General features: G+C 42.0%; 1 pseudogene; it reads right to left on the reverse strand.

Moving 5' to 3' along the window:
• Positions 1–2,699: 2,699 nt before the first annotated feature.
• Positions 2,700–5,770, reverse strand: LOC120291062 (annotated as a pseudogene).
• Between the last annotated feature and the right edge of the window lie 6,378 nt (positions 5,771–12,148).

Consider the following 12,148-nt stretch of genomic DNA (forward strand, 5'->3'; position numbering starts at 1 on the left):
AGAGTCGCATTTGTTTATCCGAACAATTTTCTAAAGACGTGTTTGTTCACAATTTTCACGAAGAGTTGCAAGATTGTTTCATATATATACTTGTCATTTTCGGAAAGAAATGTGGTCATTTTTCAAGTCTTCTTTATGAAAAGCTGAGCCAATTTTCGATTGTTTTCTTAGAGAGACCACGAGAAATACTATAATTATTATTTAGTATTCTCATCCGAGACTTTGTTGTACCTGAAGGATTTTTGCCGACCATTAACAACGTTGTGGGGCAAATAAATCCCTTAAAGAAAGTGATATCACGCTCAAAGTCCGAGTTGTTTTACTCGATCCGATTTTCGTACTACCCAATTTCGAAGCATATTTTACCAACGGTACTTCTATATCATCAAAATTTCTCAACTAAGCCATAGGACTATAGTGAGATCAAGATGACATGGTGTAGAAGAATAGGTTGTTTTTACTATTATAAAGGGAGAGAAGAAAAGGAAATCGAGATTTAGAATTGAAAAAACAAGGCTTCAACGCAATCAGCAAGAGATTGCGTGCTTCTATTGGAGATGGAGAAAGTGAGGAGTATTCAAATGTATTTTTCGAAAGTTCATAGCGTATGGGAAATGACATTGGAAGATTCATCGCGACGACTGGCCTTTTCGAACCCGTGCGGAAACGAGGATTATTCGTCGTATGGAGATTGGTGTCTCGTCCACCGCAGTCTGCACGTTGCCAACTTGCCCTCCCTCTCATAACATGACCCGATGAAAGAAGTAATTTCATTCGTCGAAATCGACAAGTGGGCAGGAATTTATTGAGGAGTCAGACGGAATGACAGGGACTCGGTCGTGCTTTGACGTCTCTTGGGATGATATTCAATCGATTAGCTGAGGGATATACCGTTGTGGATTTGATAAGTGGAGGGTGTTTGCTTGTTTGCTTGTGCTTATCGTGTATGACCCGTTCCTCTTCATCCAGACTCATGTCGTTGGAGCCATTTATGAGAATCCTTGATTATGTGATTTATTGGTTTACTTCTTGTCTCCAATGATTCCACTCTGCTCGATATTTTCTCTTTGACGATATGATTTATTCATAATATTAACCTAAAGTTACTTCCGTTGACGTTAGTAAATGTGGAAGATTCATCACATCAGCGGTAGAAACGAAGATTCACTGTTAGGCAGTAGATTTGAAATTATCGCACATGGCTGATCAAAACTTCTCATGCTCAGCCTGTGATCCTAAACACGCTTTAATTCAAGTTTTGAATCCCGATGGTGTTAGAATAATGCGGGGCTTGGCGACCCTTGGTAACTAGTCTGGACCCTTGGTCCAAATGGACCACATCAGTCAGAGTCATGAGTTATGCAAGTTCCCCATGCGTAGGTTTCACGTGAAAAGGGGATCAATGGACCCGTATCCGAGTAAGTAGTTCTCGAGACGAAGAGGTCATAATCTTTCCGATGCCAATTTCATGTTCTAGGAGTTTGAACAACCCATGGGGCCCAAGTCATGCATGAAGAAAGACCCATAAGGAAGGAAATTACCCTCTTCATGCCTCAAGTTAGAATAATTGATTCCGACCTAAAGGACGATTACCCGTTGGCCAGGGCGTGATGTAATCATTCAGGCACCGAAATCTTTCATATGCTTTTCCCCTAAATCCGGGCCGTGGGGCACCGAGAACACGTTAAAGTCAAAAGAGGCGTGTCGACGTGAGGGAGCGGTGTAGAAAAAAGGCCCCCATCCTGAATCTGGCCGTGACCCACCTCTCCTGTTCTCATTTCATTTCCACAGAAAAGTCGCAATTATAAAAAGATGGAACATAACTCAGTCGGTCCTGTTCAGATAGGATAGGATAGGATGGAGGTCCGAAGCCAATTACAATAAGCGCCAAATACACGGAAACAAACTGCCAACCGGTTCGGGGGCCCGTCTCCTGTGGGGGCTTCAGCGTCTCTGTCAGAGAAACCACGCACCCCCATACAGTCCACGCGTCAACATCTTGTCAGATCAATCATCACTTTGCCTTGGCCCCACCCCACTTGATGATTCATTCATTTTCATTCGTCCGTTCGTCGCGTCGGTCAGATCTTTGAGTCCACGAACGAAGCTCCTTTCAAGTTTCTCCCGAATTATTGAGACCCATCAGAGTTTGGAGACAAGACAAGCAAAGATCGATATGATGCCCTACTAAACAGGACTTCCCCTTCATTTTCTTCATCCAATTCCATCTTTTCTTACACGAGCAAGAATAAAAGAAGTATTACTAATTACATATCGCTGCCACTCTTTCCCCTTTTCTTCCTTTTTAAAAAGGGGAAAGAGGAGAGACCAGGTAGGGGGTCTCACAAATTCTTTTTGACTCTTTCCAAAGGTCTTTGACACCCAACAATCTAAAGTAGCAGCCGCTCACGAATGTTGACCATTTCTTCCCTTTGAAAGATCAAATAGTTTCCTTTTTCTTTTCCCAGTACAGACAACTAACAAGGCTCAAAAATCAGCAATCCAGCTTCATTCTAGAGTACAAACATAAAGACTACAACAATTTTTTTAACTGAGATGACAAACTTACCAATCCAAGCCTGCAACTCAATTCTTGCTTATTCCCCAAATTGGCAACAGCAGCAGATTCTTTTGGCTATCTATACATACCACCACGGCCCGGTGCAGACAGAGAAATTTCTCGAATTTCCATTTTTATATCCCTCTCTTGGCTTCAAAATAATCTTTTGATCGCCGACCACAGCTACTCGTAGTCTCAAAGCTTATCAACCCACTCAGTATCGGCTGCGATCCTTCCAGATCCACGGCCGCCCATCTTCCCCAATGTTCCAACGGCCGATAAGCCCTTGAAGCTGCTGCTTCCCTCGCTAAAGTTCCGTGACTTCCTTGATCTTCGCAATTTTGAGGAACTGATGTCACCAACCTCTTGATCAGCTTCATCAAAGCCCTTGGTCTTGGCAACGGCTAACCGTGCTATGCTGCTTCGGCAAAAGGGGCAGACTGGAGGAGTTAGGGATGAGGTTGTGGGGTTGGGCTTGTTGTGGCAGCAAAGAGCCAGCGTGCAATGCGCACACATTTGGTGACCGCAGCCTTGGACTTCAATGGTGCACACCTGCTCGAAGCATATGCAGCATAACTCGGTGTCGCTGGCCTGCATGCAAGATTGCCCCATTAGAGTTTTCACTACCATTAAACCCAGCAGTGTACCAAGCGTCTACATAAACCAAATGGTCGCAATCTGGCAGTTGATCAAAAACAATCGAGACGATAACATCAAATGACATGATCAAATTCTTTAACTGTCATCAGGACCTGCAGAGTCTTCCATCGTAGGTCCCAAATATCATGGGAAAGTTACAATGGATCTCAGATACTCAACATCCTCCAGGCTTAGTTCCCACTTGTCGTGAGTCATTTGTTAACTTAATTCACTAAACTGGTCTACTGTCTGTGAAACTGAGATTAGCTAACGAACCAATGCTCTCATAACAAAGCCAATCTACAGTTCACAAACTTGAAGAACGTGAATAAACTTCTGAGAGCAAGACAAATGGGAGACATCAGAAATCCTGCCGTTCTTATAGTAGGAACCAGTACCTCTGAAATATCATCGTCGATCCCCGCGTCAGAATGTGATGGTGATGGAAGCAAGTATATAGTTCCCTTTAAAATGCTTTCTCCTCTCCTTATTTGCCTCCATCAAGGCTCGCTCGCAGTAGAAGTTTTGCATCTTGATCCAGCTCACTAATGAATTTCAAAGGTGATGGCCAGACAAGCGGCTCTGCGGATGACGGATTTAGCAGAGCGGCACACGCTCCATGCTTGTGCTTGAAAGCAACCATGTATGGGATTCTCCTGCATCATTAGAAGATCAGGAAACCCAGAATCAGAAAGGAAACCAAGTTAACAGTAAACTTCAACAAATGCGACACAAGTGAAACTGAAATTTTTTAGATGCATTTGACACTCAGATGGAGTCAATACAATAACAGAATGTGAAACTTCTTTCCCGTTAAACTGCCAGAGCTAAGCTGAATCTACAAAGATCTTATTTTCTTTTTTTGCTAAGTGAATCTAGAAAATATTACAAGATGAGGACACGACATATGAGACAAAAGGAACTCACACAATCCAATTGCCTTCCTCCTCTTACCTTCAAGGTTTTTCTTTATATGATTTTTTTCCCACTTTCTTCCTAAATCTACTTTTACGTGAATTCCAAAGACGTTTTCAAGGCATTCTTATCATTTTCCCATTTAAGATCAACCATTCGTCACATTCTAATAAGATGGTGGATATGCAAAATCAAAGGTGAAAGCGAGAGATTCTACCCAGACGCGTCTCTTTGAAGACGATCCGCACCCCATGCCAGCAACTTACGAATGCAATCGAGAGATCCTCTTGCAGCCAGATGAAGAGGAGTGCTTCCCGGATACCTATAGACAACAAAATCAATCTCTTGGACAGCTGAGAACTTAAACTATCAATCCCTCGTGGAATTTAAAGAAGAATTACCCATATCCACCGGTTGATGCGCAAACTAGAGCTCCATTATCCAGAAGAATGTGCACACAATCAGGCCGTCTTTGACGGGCTGCTAGTGCAAAGTGTGGCACCCCCGTCCCTGATATTCACAAATCGTGCGTATCCCCTAAAATCCATCAAATGACCCACAGGTTATCCACTGATGGCAAGCCCCAGAGAGAGAGAGAGAGAGAGAGAGAGACCCACCAAGAGACAGCAACTGGACTAGATTGAGCAGCAGAAAGAATGGCTTTGAGGCAATTAGAATGACCGTAATAAGCAGCATAGTGTTCTTCCATTGAGCGAATCAAACTTCAATACCTGATTAACAACAACATCATCTCCGATTAGCAATCCACGTCACAACTCGGCAAACCAAAAAATAGTAAAAGGGAAAGAGTCAGAATTCGCCTTACATTAGCTCCAGCTTCAAGCAGCTTTTCCACGCAGGCGATTTTGCCATGCATTGCGGCTAACATAAGCGGAGTCTGAGACCGTATCGCAACCCAGAGAAGGAAGGAAAACAAAAGAGTGAATCCCAGATCGGGAAGAAGAAGCAAAGCCCACTAGATCGAACAGCTTTAGATCACTAAACAAAAGGCAGACATTATACGAACTTCACCTGCTTGTGCCGGTTCAATAAATCAGGATTCAGGGACCGATCCAGAAGCATGGATAGAATCTGCGAAAAACAAAACACACACCAGAGCTCACAACCCAAACTCACAAGACCCAACTTTCATCGAAGACGAAATGCGAGCCGAGTCAACAGAAAACCACAAATGTAATCAGATTAAACTACCACGGTGCCCACTGCCCACCAAGAAAGAGAAAGACTTCAGAAAGACGACACGGGACAGAGGCGAAAAGGAAGGACTTTTGGCAGGACGAATCACCTCGATCTGGCCATTCGCAGCGGCGATATGAAGGACGGACTGGCGATCGTAGGCAGTAGTCTGGTGGAGGAGGCTCGCATCTCTGTCCAGGAGCGCGCCCACCATCTCCGCATCCCCAAACTGCACGGCGGTGAAGAGCCCGTGCTCCTGGCTCGCCCCGCAGCTCAGCCCCTGCCCCATCTCCTCGCTTCACCCTCCGCCGTCGCCGCCGTCACCGCCGCCGTCGCCGCCGCCGGTGGGGGCGAGCTTCCACCTCTATGCACGGAGGAGAGGTGGTGGCCAGGGGGTGCTCATTGCGCCTCCAGCAAAAGTGGCTCCCTATATATATACGTGCCCTGCTCCGTGAGAACACTCGCAGGGACAGAGGAAGGTGGGGAGAGAGAGAGGGGCAAGGACTTCCGATTAAATCGCGATTATTTTGATCGCGATTAGTTTATTAATCGCGGGGATTTAGAGAAATACATTGTGAATTGGGCAGCCGGATCTGCCCGGAGTGGGGCGGGGAAGCTGACCGTACCCGCGACTTTGACTGTTCTGGGCAGCGAGTCAGATATTTATTTGGGGGCAGTTGGGTGAATTCCGCTCCTCGATTCCGCGTTGTTGCGCCAACTCTTCGCGATTAAGTCCAAGGCCCCCAGTCTAATTTACTATTGCCAGTCCTTGTCCGAAAATCGGACCGTGCTCTAACGGGTTTTCCACGACTAGTTTCTCTCCTTCTTTCCCTTTATTTATTTTTTTATTTATTTAAAAAAAATACCTCTTATGTGTTTTCAACGGAATTGGGTTTTCTTTTGGGGCGACCGAAATTTTAATAATAAGAATGAGCATACGGACGACAATGAAATCGGCATGCGAAGGAACCCCAATTTCGTTTGTCAATGGTATGGTGGCGGAATTTCACCCTATCAAATCACGTATCCGTATTATCATATTTTTGAACTTTGAAAACACTTGGCGGCAATACCATGAAATCTTGCAAGATTATCGAAACATGAGGTCAAGTATTAAACTTTTTGTCCCCTTGTCCGTCTCCCCTAATAAATATGTTCACGCTTAGTTGAGATCGTTCTACCAAATTTCGTGAATATAATTTTATTTCTAAGACTCCATTTGTTCCACCAAAAATAACAAACATGGAAGATATTCTCCTAAAAATGGTCACACATGTCGCTTAAATTTTTTACTTACAATAATTTATATCTAAATATTTTCCAGTATTATAGTAATAATTTTCGTTCATTCATTTTTTCTAAGAGATACAAATGATCATTATCCGAATTATTATTTTTTAACGAAACAAACGAACCCTAATTTACCCTTGCTTCTTCCTTTCGTTTGGCATATAATGATGATGCTTTTATAATAAGATAAATTTCTCCACGCGACCACAATAGAGAAACTAAAGTGCTTCTTTCATCTTATTCCTCACTGATCTCTTCCTTTGTTCCTCAAGTTTCTCGGTCCACACGTGCGAACGCATCTCTGTAGGTATTTTTCTTTATCAATTATTTGATGGGCATAAAATTATATTCGGATTAGAGGGCGGGGCCGGATCGGATAAATCGGTGCAGGAGCGGCATAAAACCCCTGGCTATTTTATTCGGGGCATCTGCCGGAGGAAAGGGTAGAAATGGGATTTCGGCGGCTCTGCTACACCGAATTTAATTCGTTTATTAAAATTTGAACGCGTGTTCCTCGGATGTCTGATTGGCTAACGAGGACGCGCCTTTTGGAAGACTTCCGCCTTGGCTGGTCGCGGCGGCGGCGGCGGCGGCTGCTAAGGGTTGGTTTTCACATGTCAAAGCTCACGGTGGCGCCTCAGTTTCTCCTCCTTTAGATGACCCAATTTCATTTTTTTTTCCCTTGCCCGTGCCGAACAAGAGCTTGAGAATTAGTCAATTATGCCAGTGACATAAAGATTCAATACATAAAAATGATGTCATAAACTGGACGTCGGTCGGAGAACTAGTCAACCGTCCCGACACTATAGGAACGCAGTATACGCAACGGTACAACTTCCTCATCAGCAATTTCTTTGTCGATCGGTATACTGATATTTGTATCAGTGGACGAATTATTGTATCCGGAATTCTTGCGTCCGACATTATTTTGCCCTGGCCCAGGAGCGATGCACGTGGATGGTTGGAGTTTGACCCCTTGAGATGAGTTGAAGCGATTTTCAGCAGTACCTAGGAGGGGCCTGAGGAAGCCTGCAGACAAAGAAAAACACGTCGAAAGGGAAGTGGGAAATGGATTTTCAAGCCCCTGGAATCACACCGCAAGCAAAGCATAATACCCCAACCCGACATCGGCGATCTTGACAACGTTTGGCGCTTTCTTGGGGTCAAAAATTTTGCCTTTTTCAGTCCAGCTAAACGCTTGTGTTTCAGCCCTTTCATCTCCTCTTTTTGCACCCCCTTATTTTTTTTCGAACGGACTTCAGATTCAAGTAAATGTCATCTACCAGCTTTTCTGGGGAATCGGCTGGAAGCACTATTGTCTAAGCAAACGCTTTTGGTTGGGAATTTTATCTTTATTACACTGTCATCTCACTTTTCGACGGCTTATGATTAACTTCTCCGTGCGATCGATCGTTTTACTCCTTGTGTCATGCCCTTTAGAATCGCATTTTTGGGTTTCCTTTGGTGCATTGTGTCTTTTAATAAAGTTAAGACAGCTTATAGTTAACTTCCCATTTTATAATGTCACTTTAGGTGTCATGTCTTTTAATAAAGGGAAGATGGCTGATAATTAACTTCACATTTCACGTCTCCCAGAGTTCCTTGTGTGCATGTCAATTCATCGGCCCTAGAAGATCAACTTGTGATCCTACTATAGTGACTGAGCCCTGCACTATTTTGCTGGACCTATGGTACATTTAAGCCGACTCCGACATTCTTCGGAAACATATTAGTCCAACGGTTAATAAGCATTTTCATCAATTAACCAAAGAGAAAAAAATCGTGAGGGTGAATGAGCACTGATCATCATATTAAAAGTAAATGCTTTGTGACAGTGTTTAGGTGAATTTGTGTGAATCTGGCCCTGCGACTGCGAGTACGACTGGGTGTTTAATTATTCTGTAACTTCATTTCATATGTCTAGAATTTTCTTCTCAGTTTTCGTTTCCTAGATAAACCGGGAGGGATATTCAGATAGCGGGCCAACCGAGGCTAGACTTAAAGATAATTTCACTAGCGGACAGGGTGTCGGTGGCAGCGCCGTACTGCAGCTACTGCTGCGTATAGATGTTAGAGAAGATCAGATGAGTTTTCATCTTTTCTTGTTGCCTTTGATGAGTTTATTTAAGAAGACAAGTGAGTCTCTGCTAGGGTTCAGAAATGTCAACAAGAATCTCGTCCTTGCCCAGTGCAGTTGAGGCTAGTGCGAGGATTCAGAAAGAGCATCTTTTTGTTGTTTTCTTTTGGCTGTAAGCGTACCCCATCCAGGTCCACTGAATGTACCCGAAGAAAAGGTTAGCAGTCCTAATGCTCGGAGATTATGGATTGAATGTGTTAAACCGACGCTGCGAGCTTAGGTTAAGTATCGCGATCATTGTAAGTACAGATATCTTCGGAACCACCTTGGTTTGGTCCAGCAAGTTTATACTGTAGCAGATTCTCCAACAAAGAGGCAAAAAGCAAAGTCGCAATGCTCACGAGGAAATGATGGATGACGATGCGACGTGAATTTGCGATCGCATCGAGAGAGGTCTGAGGAGGAGAGAAAAGGATGGAAAATATCTTAGAAGCTATTTTGTAGGTCCCTCTTGGGCAGCCTTTTATCTCTTTTGGTCATTATTTTTCTGTTTTCTTTAATGGTGTAAAGTGAGAGACTATAATTAAGAAGCTACCTGAAGGAAAATTCGCACAACAACCCACCGTCGTTGCTTCTCTAGTTAAATTTGTGTTCTCCAAGGCAGGAATCGAACCTGCAGCCGAAAGTGTTGAACGTCCTGAAGAATGAAGATTGGCTCAATCCTAGAATGGGTTTGGTTGTCATTTTCCGAAGGCGTGTATGTCTATAGAGCCCATTAGGTTCAAATGATGGAAAATGACATTCTTAAATGAACCGTACATGAAAGATGGTACCATGGAATCAAGGGTAAATTTTTTTAAAATGGATAAAGTTACAAAAAACTCCAAACTTTACATATCATGACATATTTATTCCAAATTATTTTTGTGACATAAAAAATTCGAAATTTATACCTATGTGACATATTTATCCCAACTTATACAGTGTGATATATTTACTTAAACTTATTTTTGTGACACCAAAAATCCTAACTTTTTCAATTATACCAAAACCCCCATACATTTACCCTTGTGACATATTTATCTCAAAAAATTTGTGTTACGTAAAAGATTGGGATTTTTTGTCACAAAAATATTTGAAGTAAATATGTCACGAATAAAAATTAGGGCTTTTGATGTCACATAAATTTTTTTAAATGTATCACAAGGAAGAAAGTTGGGTTTTTGATATCACAAAAATAATTTAAAGTAAATATGTCATTTTGGGTAAAATTTGAGGATTTTTCGACTTTTTCCTAAAGCGATTTGTTTGTGAAAGCAAATTCAAACTACTTAACTGAATGTGCGGGAATCAATGTAAATACATCTAGAGTGGTGAGCAATCTTTTAAACTATGTCGTATTAAAAGTAGTTTTCATTTATGACTTTCGAATGACATATTAATTATTTTCCTTAAAAACGAGAGATGCTATTGATCTCAATACAAACTACTCTAGTCAAGGCACAACGTTGCATATTCATGATTGAAATTTTGAATTTGCGCATCTTAAACTTCTATTTCTACTTGAAGAATCACCCATAACATACCAACTCACAGCAAACACGTTAGGTGCTTTGGTGGGCAATTTAATACCTCGTGGCTCGCACCAAAGCCTTCGTAGCCTCTTATAATTGCTTGGATTGAAAATGTCTGATCAAACCTAATGGGTTCCGGTTCTAACTTGGCCTTTATTATATTCTCTAATTAGATCATTAGCTAGCTGATAAACACCTACTTCCATGCTTTAGATATCCAAGTAGATATTTTGCCGTTAAGGATATGATAGTCTTTTTCTGTTGAATTATTTGGGATTCCGACGCTCTACCTACCAAGCATGGCAAGAAAAAAATTATACGGCAGCGACCAAAAAAAAACTAGTTTGACTACGTCATCTTTTAATATTTATAATTATCTACCGAATGATAAACTTACAGAGGTACATTGCATGACTATATGTAAACGCAAAGGTGACGTGAAGTTCTAGACTAGGTAATTCTATAGAATAAAAAACTAGATTATCAAAATAACAAGTCTGAAAATAAGGCATGCGCTAGGGATGTTAGATCTACCGGGACGGAGCTATTGCATGTGTCCGAATCTTACCATTCCTACGATGATGACAAAACACTCCTTTCATGTTATAACATGGTTGAACATATCCCAACAAAACCATTACATTCGATCTTTCTAATACCTGTGACGCCATCGTGGGACAATCTATTTCGTGCAAGTTCATAGTTGCTTCAGCATCTGAAAGGGGCCAACTTGATTGTAAACTTTATATAAAGTTCGATCTATCATATACACCTAATGCCTAATGACATAATCACCCTATTAATTTTACCGAACAAAGGTACCCTCTAATCCTAGGTACCAAATATAATCACCCTATCTATTGTCTTTAGCGACCAAACCAAATGATTTGTCACTTGAGTAGTTAGAAGCTCCTTCCCTCGAAGAAGTCATATTCTTGTAGTTTGAGTTATATCTTGTAAAACCAATTTTGGCCCAACTATCGCTTGTGAAAATAGATTCAGTTCCTGGTTTGTCGTCAAACTGTATACCGAGTAAAGGGTACCGTTTGCAACGGCTTAAATCGATTAACATGAGCATAAATTCCTTGGAAAGAGCACATGTTGCAGCCATCGTGAAAATTTTTGTGGTTTTCACTCATAAATCCCCTCAATTTCACTTGTATTTTGAATTTTGCCATTCTAACGAGCAATATCGAGTCAAAACGTTCTATTCAACTACTCAATTTTCTGGACTAAATGATCTTTGCTCAAAATCAAAGCTGTTCTTTTCCTCCTTCTCATAACACAGTTCTGGATCGATTGCCTCAAAAATTGAACCGAAGGGCAAATTTCCAAAGTTTCCTTGCATGCCGAAGTGAGAGATTAAAGACGCAACGTTTCGAGATAGCTGGACAGCGGAAGCTATGATTAACTTATGCAAAGTTTCGCGTTAAAGTGGGATTCATTTGCATATTTCTTCAAGCAAGAGCTTTATTGTATGTTGATGAATTGACTGATGAAAGAGACATAAAGAAGCCACGAGTGCGATCTTACATCAAAGAGTGCCAACTAAGCTTTTGAGAGTTGGTGTTTAGTATCCGATTCGAAACATTCCAACCAAGCATGGGACAGGTAAAGGTCACAAGTGGGCAACTAAGAAACTCAGCCGCTAACTGGTACGCGTGCATTGAATGAGCTCCAAAAAGACTCGGTCGGCTGAATTAATCCGTGCAGCTTGAATCAGTACGTATTCATCAATCGAATGATGAGCTTCCGCATATCATAATTTTGTTGGCTCTTCATGACTCTGAACGGGTGTTATTGACAGTAATTGCGCCGAAACGAATGGAGGGAAAGAAGGGTGGGGAAGGAAAGATCGTGTGGAGTGTCCGTGGAAGCTGCAGCAAGCGATGGATT

This window comes from Eucalyptus grandis, chromosome 3, assembly GCF_016545825.1.
Source record: "Eucalyptus grandis isolate ANBG69807.140 chromosome 3, ASM1654582v1, whole genome shotgun sequence".
Classification (NCBI taxonomy): domain Eukaryota; kingdom Viridiplantae; phylum Streptophyta; class Magnoliopsida; order Myrtales; family Myrtaceae; genus Eucalyptus; species Eucalyptus grandis.